The sequence below is a fragment of the Rana temporaria genome, chromosome 1, assembly GCF_905171775.1.
Source record: "Rana temporaria chromosome 1, aRanTem1.1, whole genome shotgun sequence".
NCBI lineage: Eukaryota > Metazoa > Chordata > Amphibia > Anura > Ranidae > Rana > Rana temporaria.
The window spans coordinates 661,862,848-661,883,028 of NC_053489.1; positions in this window are offsets into that span (position 1 = coordinate 661,862,848).

Consider the following 20,181-nt stretch of genomic DNA (forward strand, 5'->3'; position numbering starts at 1 on the left):
TTGCCAACCCCAGGATTAGGGTGTGCCCAGGCACACCTGGCACACCCCTTGCGCATGCCTATGTGCGTAGCACTCACTCCCATAGGAGCCACTGGACTTGTTTGCTCTTTTCCCCCGAAACAGCCAGGGCCCAGGAATTTTCACACTTTCACAAAGGTTTAATACAGGCAGTTCCTGGGCTACAAGTCTGTAGGTTTCTTCCCAAGTTGAATTTGTATGTACGTCGGAACATGTACATTTTTTAAGTGTAGCTCCAGCCGAAAAAATAATGTAAGCTTTCTGGATAACATAGGGAAGGGTTAACACTGTAAAGCCCGACACGCAGGGCTGGGAATCCCATCAGGAAAAAAACGCTGGTTTTCCTGACGGGATTCCTGGCAAGCTTGCCGTGCATACAGACGGCCATTCAAAAGAACCGCTGTTCTTTTGAATGGCAAGAATGCAGTGAAGTCATCGACTACGACGAGCCGACGCGCGTCGCCGCCATCTTGCTGCACCCCATACTAAACTTGTATGCTAACGCGCATGCGTCAAACTCTTATCGAGCATGTGCGGGTTTCCAATGGAACAGGTAAGCATACAGACGGCCGGTTTTCTCGGCAGGAAAATCTCTGGGCCAGATCCACGAAGCGCGGCGCTTCTTTAGGGCCGGCGTAGTGTATATCAGATACACTACGCCTCCGTAACTTACAGCGTATTTCCCGTAATTTCAAAGAATTTGCGCATGCGCCGTCCGTGGGGGTATCCCAGTGCGCATGCTCGAAATTAACCCACAACAAGCCAATGCTTACGAGCGTCATTCTATGCAAAGCCCTATTCGCGAACGACTTACGCAAACTACGTAAAATTTTTAAAATTTTACGCGGGAACGACGTCCATACTTAACATAGGATACGCCTCATATAGCAGGGGTAACTATACGCCGAAAAAAGCCTTACGGAAACGACGTAAAAAAATGCGCCAGGCGGACGTACGTTTGTGGATTGGCGTATCTAGCTAATTTGCATACTCGATGCGGAAATCGACGGAAACGCCACCTAGCGGCCAGCGTAAATATGCACCTTAGATCCGACGGCGTACTAAGACGTACGTCAGTCGGATCTAGCCCAGCTTCAGGCGTATCTTGTTTTGTGGATACAAAACAAAGATACGCCGGAGCAAACTAGAAGTTACGCGACGTATCAATAGATACGCCAGCGTAACTTCTTTGTGGATCTGGCCCTCTGCCGGGAATCCCGACAAGAAAATAGAGAGCAGGTTCTCTATTTTTCCCGGGCAGTTTTCCTGTCGGGAAAACTGCTAGGGAGCATACACACGCCCTGGATTCCCTGCCGGGAAAAATGGCCGTGCGTACGAGGCTTAACATTTGTTTTGCGTCCTTGTTCAGAAGATTTCACCTCACTTTCTGTTTCAATGAAAATTTTGGGTTGTTGTGGAAACAAGAATTGGTGATAAAGCTTCAGTGGAGACACCTTTTCTTCCAATGATAACTCTTATGCCGCGTACACACGATCTGATTTTCCATCAGAAAAATCTTGGATGTTTTTTCCGACGGAATTCCGCTCAAGCTTGGCTTACATACACACGGTCACACAAAAGTGCTCTGAACTTTCGTCCGTCAAGAATGCGGTGACGTACAACACTACGATGATGTGAGAAAATTAAGTTCAATGCTTTAGAGAATGCGTCAAATTGTTTCCGAGCATGCATCATAATTTTACTTGTCAGAATTGCTACAGACGATCGGATTTTCCGTTACGAATTTTTTCCGTCGGGAAATTTGAGAACCAGTTCTCAATCTTTTGTTGGCTGAAATTCCCGACAGCAAATGTCCGATGGAGCCTACACACGGTCGTAATTTCCGATCGGAAGCTCACATCGGACTTTTGCTGTCGGAATTTCTGATCGTGTGTACGGGGCATTACACGAGTGAATTTCCCTTCCGAGTGGTAGATTTCCTCTTACTTCCTGTTGTCTCCCTCCATTTGTAAGTCGGATGTTTGTAACCCGAGGACCGCCTGTAATCAGTCCAGGGGTTTTGTTTTTAGTTTATATTGGGTATAACTTGGATAAGGATTAGTGATGCATGGGAACAGAAGGACCTGAATAACTCTTGAGGCTTTGCAAATGTCTCTGGCTGCTAAGAACTGACCTCAACAGTGCTGCCCACCCTTGGAAATGATGATGCAGCTAAAATAACATCAAAAAGGTTCTAAATCTGGAGATGCAGGTTCTGATTCATGCAGGAATACCAAATCAACAGGCTACTGCTTTCCCAAGCTAGAGATATGGAGGTGCTTCTGGCTGCTTTGCACTGGCTCTTAGATATCATTCACACCTCCGCGACAAGATACGCCGCGTACGCGGCCTTCCCATTGCTTTGTATGGCCGAACGCCAATGACGCCTGAAAAAAAGGGTCCGGGACTTTTTTTCAGGCGACAGGCGTACGGCGTCTATGAGATGTGAACCATCTCCATAGACAGCAATGGGAATTCTCCCCTTCAGCGGCACGAGCGTCCGGCGTCTGGCGTTTTGTCGCGGAGGTGTGAATGGGCTCTCAAAGTGATACTAAAGCTCCTTTGTTTAAAAAAAAAAAAATAACAAACATGCCATAATTACCTCCACTGTGCAGCTCGTTTTGCACAGAGAGGCCCAGATCCACGTCTTCTGGGGGCCCTCGGCGGCTCTCGCGGCTCCTCCCTGCATTAGATAAAATCCTAGTAGAAGCGTTCTCCCAAGGGGGTTACCTTGCGGGCACGCTCCTGAGTTATACACTCGCCGTCCATAGACACAGGGCTGGATTCAGATACAATGGTGTATCTATCCGCCAGGCGTAATGTATCTCAGATACGTTACGCCGCTGTAACTTTGGGCGCAAGTTCTGTATTCAGAAAGAACTTGCGCCCTTAGTTACGGCGGCGTAACGTATGTGTTGCGGCGTAAGGCCGCCTAATTCAAATGTGGATGTTGGGGGCATGTTGTATTTAAATTTGACTTGACCCCGCGTTTTTACGTTTTTTTTTAACGGCACATGCGCCGTCCGTAAAATATCCCAGAGTGCATTGCGCCAAAGTACGCCGCAAGGACGTATTGAAATCGACGTAAACGTAAATGACGTCCAGCCCTATTCGCGAACGACTTACGCAAACAACGTAAAATTTTCAAAATTTGACGCAGGATGACGGCCATACTTAACATAGGATACGCCGCACATACCCCTCATATAGCAGGGGTAACTTTACGCCAGAAAATGCCTAGCGCAAACGACGTAAAAAAAAAAGCGCCGGGCTGTCGTTAGTTTCTGAATCGGCGTAAATACTAATTTGCATATTCCTCGCGTAACGATACGGAAGCGCCACCTAGCGGCCAGCGATAATATGCAGCCTAAGATACGACGGTGTAAGACACTTACACCTATCGGATCTTAGGGATATCTATGTGTAACTGATTCTCTGAATCAGGCGCATAGATACGACCTCCCGCACTCAGAGATACGACGGCGTATCAGGAGATACGCTGTCGTATCTTGTTTCTGAATCTGGCCCACAGAGTGTATGACTCGGCCCCAGGGCTGGACTGGTACAAAAATTTGGCCCTGGACTTCATCCAGACTGGCCCACTTTGATAGGTCTCTCCCACAGCTGCCGGACAACTCCCGCACCCCCCCGGCCACCCAAGCCCCCTCTCCCCCTTCACTAGCCACTAGCCGTTTTTCTTTATTAGAGTGGAACGGCTGGTACTGATATTCTTATAGGCAGTACCAGTGGGGAAGCTAGACATTATCTCTCCGGGGCAAAGAATCAGTTTGGTGCCCCCCCTTATGGGACAAGATTAGGCAGAAGTGAGAAACTCCCAGGCCGCTGTCACTGAAGCCAGCCCACTGAGCCATCGGCCCACCGGGAAACTCCCTGTAGTCCCAATGGCCAGTCCATCCCTGCTCGGCCCCGCCCCCGGCACCCACGTCATTGGATTTGATTGACAGCAGCGGGAGCCAATGGCTGCGCTGCTATCAATCTATCCATTCAAAGCCGAGACTCTGTGGAGAGAAGGACGGCAGGGACGCACCAACAGAAATTCGTGGCTCAGATAAGTAAAACGGGGGGGGGGCTGGAACACTGCAAGGTGTTTTTTCACCTTAATGAAAAGTGGTGGGCAAACCTGATGGGCGTACTAGATGGGCATACCTGTAAGTCCCTTTAAATCTGCTGCCCAGCAGGGGCGCGCACGTGCCTGCCGCGTGCCTCGTGAGTGTGCTCGCGGGTCCCAGGAACTCGATGTTTCCGGGCTGCCTGCGATTGTGGTCGGCAAAGGCAGAACAGGGGGATGCCTTTGTAAAGAAGGCATTCCCTTGTTCTGCCTAGTGACATGTCACTGATCTACTGTTCCCCGTGATCAGGAACAGTGATCAGTGACATGTCACTGGTAGCTCCTCCCCCTAACAGTTAGAATCACTCCCTAGGACACACTTAACCCCTTCAGCGCCACCTAGGAGTTAACCCCATTCACTGCCAGTGTCATTTTCACAGTGATCAGTGCATTTTTATAGCAGTGATCGCTGTAAAAATGGCAATGGTCCCAAAAATGTGTCAAAATTGTCCGATGTGTCCGCCATAAAGTTACAGTCACGATAAAAATCGCAGATTGCCCCATTACTAATAAAAAAAATAAAAAAAAATAAATGCCATAACTCTATTCCCTATTTTGTAGACGCTATAACTTTTGCGCAAACCAATCACTATACGTTTATTGCGATTTTTTATGTAGAAGAATTTGTATCGGCCTAAAACTGAGGAAATAATATTTATTTTTTATATATATTTTTGGGGGATATTTATTATAGCAAAAAGTCAAAAATATTGTTTTTTTTTTTCAAAATTGTTGCTCTTTTTGATGTTATACTAAATAGTAAATAGACATCCAACATGTCATCCTTTAAAGTTGCGTATGCATTCAAAGTGTCACAGCGCTGAAAGCTGAATATTGGCCGGGCAGGAAGGGGGTGGAAGTGCCGGCATTGAAGTGGTTAAAAAGCGAAACAAAAATGCATGAAAAATGTATCCATTTAAATCTTTGGGAACTCTTCACACCAATATGCCATGAGTGCAGTGTGTTTTTAAAAGTCCTGCACACTGTATTTTTAGTGCATGTTTGACCAATTCAATACTGGACACTTTCACCCCCTTCCTGCCCAGGCCAATTTTCAGCTTTCAGCGCTGTCATACAACACTGTACCCAAATGACATTTTTTATCATTTTTGTTCACACAAATTGAGCTTTCTTTTGGTGGTATTTAAAGCGGGGGTTCTCCCATAAATGTTTTTTTAACCTTTGATACCCTTAGATGCATGCTCATTTAGTCTAGGGGAATCGGCTAGTTGTTTTAAAATCCGAGCATTACTTACCGTTGTAGAGGGCGATCTTCTCCGCCACTTCCGGGTATGGGTCTTCGGGACTGGGCGTTCCTTCTTGATTGACAGTCTTCCGACAGGCTTCCGAAAGGCTTCCGACGGTCGCATCCATCGCGTCACGAGTAGCCGAAAGAAGCCGAACGTCGGTGCGGCTCTATACTGCGCCTGCGCACCGACGTTCGGCTACTTTCGGAAAATCGTGACGCGATGGATGCGACCGTCAGAAGCCTTTCGGAAGCCTGTCGGAAGACTGTCAATCAAGAAGGAACGCCCAGTCCCGAAGACCCATACCCGGAAGTGGCGGAGAAGATCGCCCTCTACAACGGTAAGTAATGCTCATATTTTAAAACAACTAGCCGATTCCCCTAGACTAAATGAGCATGCATCTAAGGGTAAAAAGAGCATATTACCGGTGAACCTCCGCTTTAATCACTACTGGAGTTTTTATTTTTTGCTAAATAGATAAAAAAGACTGAACATTTCAAGGAAGAATTTTTTTTCTGTTATACAATTGCAAATAAAAAAATCTTTCTTTATAAATGTAGGCTAAACTGTATTCTGCTACATTTCCTTGGTGAAAATAACCCAAATCAGTGTATATTATTTAGTCTGTAGGAAAGTTATTTAGTCCTCAAACTTTGGTATATATATATATCTGAAAACTGATCAATTCTGATGTACTAAAGACCTAAGGGCCAGATTCACGTAGAGCGGTGCATATTTAGTTAGTCGTAACGCATGTCATTTACGTTACGGCGGCTCAATTTTGTGACGTAAGTGCCGTATCCACCGAGTATTTGCGCCCAAATTTGCGCCAGCGTAACGTAAATTTCTAAGCGTAAGGCGGGGTAATTGAAAGTGGGAAGGAAGTCGGCGTGCTCCATTGAAATGAGCTGTGACCCCATGCAAATAAAGGGCCGGCCGTACTGCGCATGCGCGCATGAATATGCACCTCACTGGGCATGCTCAGAACTCAGCCCGGCGCAATCAGTGAGATAGGAAATAGGCCAAGCATACTTAGTGAGATACGCCCTGTGCTTAAATAGCCCCAGACAAACGCCCTTCCATTGCAAAAGTTCATCCATGTGTTCCCCTTCCTGAAGTAAGGTGCTTTTGTTCTGTTGTCTGTGGCTGTTTGTTGGTTAGTGTAGTAGTGTTAGAGTAAAGATTTATTGAAGTAGGAGATTGTAGTAGCTGTTTGTTTTCTCTGAGTGTTTTTTGTGTCTGTATTTTCTGTGTGGTTTTTTGATTTTGTATTAGCTGTGTGTTTGTGCTGTTTGATTTTGCTGTCTGTTTTTTGCTGTCTGATTTTTGTGTTTGTTTGTTCTGTGTCTTTTTGTGTTTGTTTGTTTGTTCTGTGTCTTTTTGTATCTGTTTGTTCTGTCTGATTTTTGTGTCTGTTTGGTGCTGAGTGCTGTGTGGTGATATGGCACCAAAGAGAAGAAAGCTCAACTTCTCGGTTCGGGAGAAGGAAATACTCACCCGATATGGCCGATATTTGCATGGCCCTGAGACCTAGGACATCACCCCGGCCAGGAAGAGGGCGATCATCAAGGAGATTACTGATGAGATCAATGCAGGGGGGGGGGGGTGAGACGAAGACCCCCAGTAGGATTGCAAAGAAGATCAATGATCTGAGGAGCCTGGTCCGTGACAAGCTGGCCAAGGTAACTGCCCATGCCAGGGGCACTGGCGGGGGCCCACCTTGCACCATCAGGTGGACTGAGGAGGAGCGTGCGGTGGCCCAGTGCTTTCACAGCCAGCAAGTGGTGGGCCTGCCTGGCTTTGACTCCGATGAGGTCGTGAGGACAGGTACGTTTTTTTTTTTTATATCTGGCGAGTAGCATGTGTGGGGGGGGAAGGGAATATGTGACAAGTGTGTGGATCCTCCAACCTGTGTATGTTTTGTGTCATCCACAGATGGCCAGGAGGTTGCTGGGCCATCAGGCCAGTCTGCACCAAACCCCGGACATCAGGCTGCTGAAGAGCCCCAAGAAAGGCAGGAGTCCCCAGGGCAGGGGCCACAACTCACCTCATGAGAAGGTTGAGGGGGAGGAGGATGAGGGGGGGGAGGTTGAGGATGATCGGTTGGACCTTGCCAGGGAAATGCTTGGGCTTTTGGATGTGGCTCCCCTTGTGGCTGACAGCAGTCAGGCCTCCATCAGGGGTAGCCCCTCCCACTCCTCCCCCAACAGGGCTCCCCCCAGGGTCTTTCTCTCCCCTCCTCCCAGGCCCCAAGCCTCATCAGCCACCCAGAAGACCAGGGGGTGGCCGAGTTTCTGCCTGCAAATCTGCGGAGGGACCAGGCCCGTCAGACCCAACATCTGGGTCAGGTCACCCGGACTTTGGCCCAGATGGAGGACAGCCTGTCCGCCATTAGGGACTCGGTCAATGATTTGAGCACAAACTCGTTGGCGGTCATAACTTGTTTTTGTGACCTGCAGGCCACCACAGCAGGCGTGGCCCTGGAGGTGTCTGCCCTGACCCAGGCTGTCCAGGCCAATACCCAGGCTTTCCAGGCCAATACGGCAGCCCTCACTGTGGGCCTGAACAGGATAGCCGTGGCCTTGGAGGGCAGGCCAGCAGGTGGGCAGAGCCCAGGGGAGGCTTCTCCTTCCCCTGCCCCCCCCATGAGTCTCCCCTGAGGGCCCGTGGCCGGCCCAGGCATAGCTCACGCCGTCGTTAGGGATGTGCTTTTGATTTTCTTTTTTTTCTTTTTGTTTTTGATTTGTACTGTGATTATGATTTGTTATATTTATGGTGAATGATGTATTAATGCGGGGGTGACATTCCTGCTGAAAAAAGGGTGTCACCCTCATTTTTGGTGGAGTAGGGATCCCCAGGACCAGGGAGAAGTGAATGGTGTACGAATGCACAGTGACATAATTGGAGCCTTGGCGGGGCGTGGCTGCTCCCTAGTACCATGCGGGGTACTTCGGTCTAATCCAATTCGATGAGGATGTGGGGTGTGTGTGCTAGGGACCACAGTGGTGTGCATGCATGCATTCTCATTGTGCCATGTTTAATGTGTGTGTTTACTGTGCAAAGATGACTTCTGCGAGGCGTCTCCTGATTGCTGCTCCCTCAGCAGACCGGGTAGAGTTGGTTAGGGGGGGAATGTCTGGTTGGGGGGTCAGGTCATCACGTAGGTCAATCTCCAGGCCCCTTCTCACTGCGAAGTTGTGCAGCATGCAACATGCACCGATGATCTGGCACACAAAGTTTGGGGAATATAACAGGGTACCCCCAAACTTATCCAGGCATCGGAAACGGGACTTCAGGAGGCCAAAGGTGCGTTCCACCACTGCACGGGTACGTATGTGTGCAGCATTGTAGTTTTCCTCTCCTGGGGTTTGGGGGTTCCGGAATGGAGTCATGAGATGGGGTCCAAGTGCATATGCAGAGTCACCTGGAAGGGAAAAGACAGGAGGATGTTAGTCATGCATGTGCCCCTCGTGATGTCTGCATCATGTGGGGGGACAGTCATACCTGACACCCATGTCACTCACCAACCAGCCAGCTGTCCCCATACACGTTCTGTTCAAATTCTCTTGGGATGTTGCTTTGACGGTATATGAAGCTGTCACGGCTGGATCATGGGTGTTTGGCACGGACGTGCCATATGAGGTATTGGACATCGACTATCACCTGTACATTGATTGAATGCCAATGCTTCCGATTGTGGTACATGTGCTCTGTCTCATGGGGGGGCTGTAGTGCCACATGTGTGCAATCAATGGCCCCCACGGTGCGTGGGAATCTGGCAATTTTGTAGAAATCTGTCATTGTCTTCATCCGCAGGTCCTCCTGGGTGGGTTTGATAATTTGGTTGGCCATGCGTCTCAGGATTGCGGGGACAACCTGGTGCACACATCTGCTAATGGAGGATTGTGACATCCCAGCCAACAATCCACTTGTGCGCTGAAAAGAGCCAGTGGCAAGGAAATGGAGTGTTGCCACTACCTTGACCAGTGGCTGCAGTGCATGTGAGCGGTGTGTTGGGCTGGTGATGTCATCCTGCAGGGTTGTGGTTAATTCCATGATGGCTTCAGGGGGGAATCTGAAGTTGCGATACACCTCAGAAACAGTCATGCCAAAGACATCTAGGCGTCTGCGGTATATCCTCTCCTGTGCCCTCCTCCTCCTCCGTTCCCTCCTCCTTCTGCGTTCCTCTAAAGTCACTAGTATAGCAATGAGCATGGATGCCCCTGGCATGTTGGCATACAGATTGTTGTCCTGCAAGTGTGTGTACTCAGCTCTTCCCTAACGGTGTTGCTTTAGCTGACCTGCACACGGCTGGTGCAAAGTTAAGGCACCTTTTATAAGGTGTAATTTTTTGCCGGGAAACTAGCAGATGCGCACAGAGCGTAGCCTACGCCGCACAAGCGTACTTTTGTGGATCGCCGTATCTCCCTTATTTGCATATTTAACTAGCAAATCAATGGTGTGTCTAGCGTATTTTGCGCTCCAAGATGTAATCATTTTACGTCGGACGGAAAAAAATGGTTTTCAGGCGTATCTCGTTTTGAGGATACGGCGCATAGATACGCGTGGCGCATTTTTGAATTACGCCGCGCATCTCTAGATACGTCGGCATAAGTGCTTTGTGAATCTGGCCCTTACAGTCCAGAAAAGGGTCTAATTAAAGTATGAAGTATACATACAGCTCAAGGTTTCTCACCAACTTGCAACTCGGTTTCTCACATCCTTATTACTTTTGGAAGTAGACATAAGGAGTATTTCTCATGGTATACAGTCTTGGCTACATTCTGCCTAACAAGAAAAAGATGGGTGAAGTCTACACCACAAGCATCCAATGCCCATACCCATCACTCAGTACGCTGGGCGCTTCTTAAAGGTGTCTGCGCAAAAATAGCAGCCAAGCAATGTGCAAACCATCTGGACTAGGGCGTGCGGTTTCAGGTTAAATAATTTGTCGGGATTGGAGAAATATTCGGTTAATTTTAAGAGACATCAAATCCTCCTCTGTGTTGAGATGCTTGATGTATGAGGTGCGTGGAGCCAAGCCGAGAACCGAAGAGCTTCTTGAAAGTGTCACGAGTTGATGAGAGTTGGCCTCCGACGCAAGGAAAATGTCAACAGGTCCGAGCGCTTTATACACACAGGAAGCCACGGATCTAGGCATAAAATAATACTAATAATTGTATACACTATTAGTAATACTCCCTTAAATTCTTCTAAGTTGAAAACACGGTAACACTTTTTAACGTTCCTCGACGTGCCCCATCGGTTTGAATTATTAGAGAATAATATGTTTGAGACAGGCTGGGGAAGGGAGTTGCCAGCAAATGTTGAAACAGTCATGTCGTATTGATGTTATACATAAACAGGGTAAGAATCGTGTTACTACGACCAGACAGAATAAAATTCCTCTACAGAAACTCAGAAATAAAGCAAATCAATTGCAACCGTTGCAAACCTAGGCTCACCTAAAGGACCACGGGAGAATCTTCAGGCCCTCCTGGTTCCCCTCTGCACAATTTGGTTCCTTCCAATTTTTTTATTTTTTTTTGTTTGCGCCCCCCCAAAAATTTTTAGCACCAGCCGCCACTGCCTGATACAATTAGCTAGATTCAGGTAGAGTTAGGTCGGCGTATCAGTAGATACGCCGACCTAACTCAGAATCTCCGCCGACGTATGTTTAAGTGTATTCTCAAACAGAGATACGCTTAAACATATCCAAGATACGACGGCTTGCGCCGTCCTATCTTAGGTTGCAATATTGAGACTGGCCGCTAGGTGGCGCTTCCATTGCGGTCAGCGTAGAATATGTAAATCAGTAGATACGCCTATTCACGAACGTACGCCCGGCAGCCGCAGTACATTTACGCCGTTTACGTAACGCATTACAGGCCTTAAGTTACTCCATCAAATAGATGGAATAGTAATGTTAAGTATGGCCGCCGTTCCCGCGTCGAAATTCAAAATTTTTACGTCGTTTGCGTAAGTCATCCGTGAATAGGGATTTACATCGTTTACGTCCACGTCGAAATCAATAGGCCCATGCGGCAGACGTAGCCGCAATGCACACTGGGAAATGTAGGCGCACGGAGCATACGCAGTTGGAAAAAAACGTCAATCATGTCGGGTCAAGCCTCATTATCATAAACCACGCCCCCTTTGACAAATTTGAATTAGGCGCCCTTACGCCCGCCCGCTTTAGGCTACGCCGCCGTAACTTAGCAGGCAAGTACATTGTGAATCATGTACTTGCCTCGCTAACTTACGGCGGCGTAGCTTAAATGCCTTAAGCTACGCCGCCTTAAAGTTGCGGCCATGTATGTGAATCTAGCTAAATGTCAATATCTACTCCATTTGGGTGACTGTGATATTTTCTGTGTCATGTTGATTATAATTCACAATATGTAGGCTGTTATTTTGTATTTCATATGCCAATGTGCTATTATGCATTTATATGGGTTGATCCATGTCCTATCTTTGGTTTAACATTAAATATAATTTTTTACAATCATATATGGAATTTTCTGGCTCTACCCCCACGCACCTCATTCAAAGTCCCACCCTCCCACCTTCTTTTTTTGCATAGCAATGAGGGATGGAGGCGCAAAATCCCCCGTTGCGTTCTCATTTAAAGTCCCACATATTCCCCTTTTTCTTTTCCCGCGCAGGGGAGCCATTCTGCTGCAGTATATCTCTGTAAACCGGTCTGGAACTGGTTAAAGTAAAAAAATACAAATTTATTGAAACATGTAGTATTTTTATACTTAAACCACTGTTTATGGTCCGTTTAAAGTCCCATACTTTGAGGAACTCCTTTAACGACATGCAAATTGGATGCAGGGAAACCCACATCCAATTCACAATAGTGTGAATCCAGCCTCAAGGAGGACTAGTCTACCTTCAGGAGTGCCTGCACTCAATTAATTTTTGCTATATATGTTCCAAGATGGGAGCTTTGTTAGACGAAAGTTGGGTGCCACATTTCAAAGAGAAGGCTTTGGTAAAGCAGTCAAACAGTGTATCATATATTTTTTTGTGGCCCAGGTGATCCTGGGAAATGTGTGTTCTGTACTGTTCTGGTAAATGCCCTTTTCATTATCATAAAAACCTTACCACCTTATCATAAAAACCTTACCACCTAATCATAAAAACCTTACCATGAAAACCTTACCACCTTATCATAAAAACCTTACCACCTTATCATAAAAACCTTACCATGAAAACCTTACCACCTTATCATAAAAAGTAAACCTTACCACCTTATCATAAAAACCTTACCACCTTATCATAAAAGCCTTACCACCTTACCATGAAAACCTTACCACCTTATCATAAAAAGTAAACCTTACCACCTTACCATGAAAACCTTACCACCTTATCATAAAAAGTAAACCTTACCACCTTATCATAAAAACCTTACCACCTTATCATAAAAGCCTTACCACCTTACCATGAAAACCTTACCACCTTATCATAAAAAGTAAACCTTACCACCTTATCATAAAAACCTTACCACCTTACCATGAAAACCTTACCACCTTATCATAAAAAAATAAACCACCTTATCATAAAAACCTTACCACCTTACTTTAAAAACCTTACCACCTTACTATAAAAACCTTACCACCTTATCATAAAAACCTTACCACCTTATCATAAAAACCTTACCACCTTACTATAAAAACCTTACCACCTTATCATAAAAACCTTACCACCTTACCATAAAAACCTTACCACCTTACCATAAAAACCTTACCACCTTACTATAAAAACCTTACCACCTTACTATAAAAACCTTACCACCTTATCATAAAAACCTTACCACCTTATCATAAAAACCTTACCACCTTATCATAAAAACCTTACCACCTTATCATAAAAACCTTACCACCTTACTATAAAAACCTTACCACCTTACTATAAAAACGTTACCACCTTACCATAAAAACCTTACCACCTTATCATAAAAACCTTACCACCTTACCATAAAAACCTTACCATAAAAACCTTACTACCTTACTATAAAAACATTACCACCTTACTATAAAAACCTTACCAACTTACTATAAAAACCTTACCACCTTACCATAAAAACCTTACCACCTTACTATAAAAACCTTACCACCTTACCATAAAAACCTTACCATAAAAACCTTACTACCTTATAACAACCTTACCACCTTACCATAAAAACCTTACCATAAAAACTTAACCACCTTACTATAAAAACCTTACCACCTTACCATAAAAACCTTACAATAAAAACCTTACTACCTTACCATAACAACCTTACCACCTTACCATAAAAACCTTACCACGTTACTATAAAAACCTTACCACCTTACCATAAAAACCTTACAATAAAAACCTTACTACCTTATCATAACAACCTTACCACCTTACCATAAAAACCTTACCACCTTACCATAAAAACCTTACCATAAAAACCTTACTACCTTACCATAACAACCTTACCATCTTACCATAAAAACCTTACCACCTTACTATAAAAACCTTACAACCTTACCATAAAAAGCCAGGAATCAATTGAGGTAAGGTGTTTTGGGTGATAGCTGCCAGGCAGGTAAATTTAGGCAGGTCTATGCTGCATGCAAGGCCCGCTTGTTTTGATCTGGGAGGCAGGGAGTGGTTAGCGTAGCAGTGGGTGTGACCACCCGTCTTTCAGTGAGTGATTGCCATTTTTTGGTTTGACAACAATGTTTTATATGTGTAAGTTACTATGATGACCCATTCCTACCTAGGTACCAATAAAGTCCCAAACAGGGCAATGGCTCTAAAACAGTGCTGGAAGAGCCTAGAGGGGCCCAGAGCCCCAGGAGAGCTCACCGATACATCTTATTTACTTGCACTTTCGACCTTTATAATTTGAGGTCAATTGCTTTGGTGGGTACATTTCATGTTCTGCTGCTAGGGGAGTCAGAGCCCTTGGTACTCCTTTGGCTGTTATTGCATCAAGAGCATTGAACACTTTATTTATGGAGCAACTCATAGAGGATAACTAAGGGGGTCAGCGGGATATCCTTTCTACAAATGTTATTTTTTAGTATACAGTATGTTAACTGACAATTGGTATTTGTATTTTTGCACACAATTCGCACAATTTTATTGTTACCTGACATAAAAAAAAAATTATTAGCATAAAGAAAAAGCATATATAAAAAAAGCCAATAGTTCCTTAACCACTCCAGCCCCGAAATTTTTTCCCCCTTATCGACCAGGCCATTTTTTGCAATACGGCACTGCGTCGCTTTAACCACTTAACCCCCGGACCATATTGCTGCCCAAAGACCAGAGCACTTTTTGCGATTCGGGACTGCGCCGCTTTAACTGACAATTGCGCGGTCGTGCGACGTGGCTCCCAAACAAAATTGGCGTCCTTTTTTTCCCACAAATAGAGCTTTCTTTTGATGGTATTTGATCACCTCTGCGGTTTTTATTTTTTGCGCTATAAATATAAAATAATAGAGCGACAATTTTGAAAAAAATGAATATTTTTTACTTTTTGCTGTAATAAATATCCCCCAAAAATATATAAAAAAACATTTTTTTTCCTCAGTTTAGGCCAATACGTATTCTTCTACATATTTTTTGTAAAAAAAAATCGCAATAAGCGTTTATTGATTGGTTTGCGGAAAAGTTATAGCGTTTACAAAATAGGGGGTATTTTTATGGCATTTTTATTAATATATTTTTTTACTAGTAATGGCGGATTTTTTTCGGTACTGCGACATTATGGCGGACACTTCGGACACTTTTGACACATTTTTGGGACCATTGGCATTTTTATAGCGATCAGTGCTATAAAAATGCATTGGATTACTATAAAAATGCCACTGGCAGTGAAGGGGTTAACACTAGGGGGCGGGGAAGGGGTTAAGTATGTCCCTGGGTGTGTTCTTACTGTGTGGGGGGGGGTGGCCTCACTAGGGGAAACACTGATCCTCTGTTCATACATTGTATGAACAGAAGATCAGCATTTCCCCTGCTGACAGGGCCGAGAGCTGTGTGTTTACACACAGCGATCGCGTGTGCCCGGCGGCGATTGAGCCCGCCGGGCACACGCACGGGAGTCGGGGGCGAGCGGGGGGCGCCGTATAGCTACGGGCTCTCGCCCAGGAGAGCCGACCTGCCGCCGTATAATGACGGTGCGCGGTCGGCTAGTGGTTAACTGACTTTGCCTGTGACGATCTACCCAAACAAAATTGGCGTCCTTTTTTCCCCACAAATAGAGCTTTCTTTTGGTGGTATTTGATCACCTCTGCGGTTTTTATTTGTTGTGCTATAAACAAAAAAGGAGCGACAATTTTGAAAAAAAAAACTATATTTTTTACTTTTTGCTATAATACATATCCCCCCCAAAAACTATTAAAAAACATTTTTTTTCCTCAGTTTAGGCCGATATGTATTCTTCTACATATTTTTGGTAAAAAAAATCGCAATACGTGTATATTGATTGATTTGCACAAAAGTTATAGCGTTTGCAAAATAGGGGATAGATTTATGGACTTATTATTATTATTTTTCTACTAGTAATGGCGGCGATCTGTGATTTTTAGCGGGACTGCGACATTGCGGCAGACAGATCGGACACTTTTGACACATTTTTGGGACAATTGACATTTATACAGCGATCAGTGCTATAAAAATGCACTGATTACTGTGTAAATGTCACGGGCAGGGAAGGGGTTAACACTAGGGGCAATCAAGGGGTTAACTGTGTTCCCTCATGTGTGTTTCTAACTGTGAGGGGATGTGACTGACTGGAGGAGGAGACTGATCACTGTTTCTAATTACTAGGAACAGCAGATCTGTCTCTCCTCCCCTGTTTACACACACAAATCCTCGTTCTGGCTCTCGTGACCACGATCACGGGTCGCCGGCGGACATCTCGGCCGCTGGCCACAAGGATCGGGTCCCCCGCCATGAAGTGGACGCACGCGCCTGCTATGGCTCTTAAGGGAGCCAACGTACATGTACGGCGATTCGCAGGAACAAGCCCACCTGCCGCCGTATAATGACGGTGGCTGGTCGGCAAGTGGTTAATAAGTCAGTTATATACAAGATCTGTACTAAATATAATGCAAACATAGGCATAACTTTTTAATAAATGACATAGGTCGTTCAAATTTTACATGTTGGTAGAAAAAACTCTTCCTCCATAGCAGGGGTTTCCAGACTTTCTAAACAAAGGGCTAGGCTACTTTTCTTTAGAAATTAGGGGGCCGGACTGTAAATAACACCTCAGGCTTGGTGGTCAGTGGGAGTAAAAAAATACATAGCCCCTGTGGGCAGTAGGAGGAGGAAAGTGCACTATCATTGGTGTCACTAGGTGGAATGGTGCCTCTGTCACTGGTGTAAGTGGAGGAATAGTGCTACTATTGTTGGTGTCGGTGGCAGGAATAGCGCCCCATTATTGGTGTCAGTGGTCCATGGTCAGTTCCAGTGAAAGGAATAGTGCCCCTATCATTGGCATCAGTGGAAGGAATAGCACCCCATTATTGGTGTCAGTGGAAGAAATAGTGCTCCATTATTGGTGTCAGTGAAAGTAATAGTTCCCCATCATTGGTGTCAGTAGAAGGAATAGTTCTCCATCATTGATGTCAGTAGAAGGAATAGTTCCCCATCATTGGTGTCAGTAGAAGGAATAGTTCTCCATCATTGATGTCAGTAGAAGGAATAGTTCCCCATCATTGGTGTCAGTAGAAGGAATAGTTCTTCGTCATTGGTGTCAGTGAAAGCAATAGTTCCCCATCATTGGTTTGAGTAGAATGAATAGTTCTCCATCATTCGCGGCAGTGGAAGTAATTGTTCCCCATCATTGGTGTCAGTTGAAGTAATAGTTCCCCATCATTGGTGTCAGTGGAAGGAATAGTTCTCCATCATTGGTGCCTGCGCACCGACTAGGAGCCGTGTAGAGCTGACTGCGCAGGTGCCGTATAGCGCCGTATAGAGCCGACTTGCAGTTCGGCTAGTTACGGAAACCCGTGACGCGCCTTATCCGCCGAGGGGAAGTTTTTCTCAAGACATCAATCATCTGGGCGAAGTCCCAGAGGACATTGCGCCACTGCATAGGAACGCCTACTCCCGCGGGAGCTAGTACCCGGAAGCCAGGTGAAAAATAGTGATAATACCGTATGTACACCCCCCCCAAAAAAAATTCCCAGCATACTGTACATGTTTGAGGTATACAGAATGTAATGTTACATACTTGTTTTTTGGGTGAACCTCCGCTTTAATACCGCCCGCAATACGCCTCTGCAGAGGCGCATTGCGGGCGGTATTGCCGCGGTTCAAATTGTTTAAAATGGGAAGGAGCGGTGAAGGAGCGGTATACATACCGCTCCCCTCACTTCTCCACAGATGCCGCTTGTAGGAGATTTTTTTCTCTCCTGCCAGCGCATCGCCTCAGTGTGAAAGCCCTTCGTCTTTCACACTGAGGTTGCAGGGCAGGAGTTTTTCAGGCGGTATAGCAGCGCTATTTTTAGCGCTGTACCGCCTGAAAAACTCCTCAGTGTGAAAGGGGTCTAAGACAGGTCACAGCCAATTTTTACAAGCTGCCATTAATTCTCTCTAAGATTCAGTCCCCTTTCTAAACGAGGACAGGGAGAGCCCAGGCGACTGAAATTCACCCCTTAACTTGTTTTCCTCAGCAGCCTTGTCTGTTCCATCAGAAGAGGTTTCCATGAAAACGGCCATCCAAAGTAAAGTTTAATGTGGAAAACCGTCTGTGACGGCAGAGCGGGTGTTACGGTGCCGAATAACCCAATTTTGGGCAACACTCCGTACGATGGAACCGTAAAAACCATCCAGATCTTGGCACCGGCCCTCTCTGGATTTTCTTCCCTCTCACATCATTTTTTCGTTAAAAATAGATTTTTTACAAGCCACTCCGAGGTACTTGTTGCTGGTGTCATAGAAGCTGGCAATTCTTTCTTTTTATTTAACCCTGAAAAACGGATTCATTGTGACTTTCCAGACGTGGAACAATACGGGACATGAAATATATCTGCTTGGATCTCGCAGGGGGGGGGGGGGGGAATAAAAAAATAAAACAATGACCCGGAGAAAGGCTTGTAAAATATAATACATTTTTAATGGACCTCAGAGCTCACTTATTTTTGTTCTTGGAGAATTCCTTTTTGTTCCCCCCGCGCTGTTTATGAAACGTCTTATTGATCGCACGCTAAGGGATTAGGCCTTCTATATATTTAGGGAGATTTAATGCGCGCTGTAAAATTAAAGTACAAATCCGGCCTCCGTTTTTATGTCTTATTTTTATATGATTGGAAAGCTAGGATCACGTCAGGTTTCAAAGCAAAATCATTTTTTTATTATTTTTTTTTTCAAGTTCAATAAAATATAAATATCTTCCAAGGTAGACGGGGAGGGAAAAACTGAGAAATATACAATGTTCATAAACCCAGCTTTATTGTTCGGCCTTCTGTGAAGGAGATCAGGTATTGCTGGATCATGCCTAGGAGACGTGAAAAAAAGGATTACGAAAACTGACAAAAGATCAGTGGCAGCTGGTGCTCAAAATTTTTGGGGGGGCGCAAACGAAAAAAAAAAAAATTGCAGCCTCACTGTGCCCATCAAATGCAGCCACTGTGCCATGCCACCAAATGCAGCCACTGTGCCCCTCAATTGTTGCCACTGTGCCAATTGTCACCACTGTGCCCTTTAATTGTCACCACTGTGCCCCATGATGCCACTGTGCCCATTGTCACCACTGTGCCCCATGATGCCACTGTGCCCATTGTCGCCCCTTTCCCTGTAAAAAGCACTTACCTGAAGCTTCCATGTCCTCCCTCGATGTTTTCTGCCGCCTTGGTGAAGCTTCAGCCAATCAGGTTCCTGATAACCAGAATCTGGGAACCTGATTGGCTGAAACGGCCGTCAGTCTTATGCAAGGAACGCAGATTGCCTGCGCTCCGAGTATAGACATCCGAGAGCCGGAGGGCGGTACTGGAAAAGCCTATCAGAGCCGTTGACTTTGATAGGCAGTTCCCCTCAGCCAACCAGCTGCCGCTATTCGGGTAACCGGCGAACCATGTCCGGTTATATGAATAGACCAGGCAGCTGGCAACCAACAATAACATACATTTGTGCATTTATACACAAATGTGTGTTATTTGCGAGAGGGGGTGGCGCTGCAGCGCCCTCTATAGACGGCCGCCAGAACTGCGGTTAAAATGTCAAAATGACATTTTAGCCGAATAAAAGTTCTTAAAGGGCCCGTTTTTTTTAATTTATTTTTTTATTTTTTATTTTTTGTGTGACTGCGGGAGGGGGGGGGGGCGGCACCCGTGCGTCCCTATGAATGGGCCGCCACTGCAAAAAGTCTGTCTGCCTGCTTGGCACCTGTCTGTGTTTTGGATGTTCTCCGTTACAGACCGAGGGGCAGGAAAATGGGTGTTTTTTTTATCTGGATACGGGCATAGATGGACTTAAAGCAGAGTTCCACCCAAAAATGGAACTTCCACTTTCCGTAACCCTCCCCCCCTCCGGTGTCACATTTTGCACCTTTCAGAGGGGAGGGGGGTGCAGATACCTGTCTATTTGCACCCACTTCCAGGCATAGACTCCCGTGGGAGTCACGCCCAGGCCCCCCATCAGGGAGGTACAGGCATTACACCTGTAAGGGGCCCGGGTGGCCCCCTCCTGTTTATTTTATTTTATTTTTTGCATTACACCTGTAAGGGGCCCGATGGTCTCCAAGCGCCCCCCCCCCCCTTATCTTATTTTCTCACATCAGGAGAGAAGAGATTA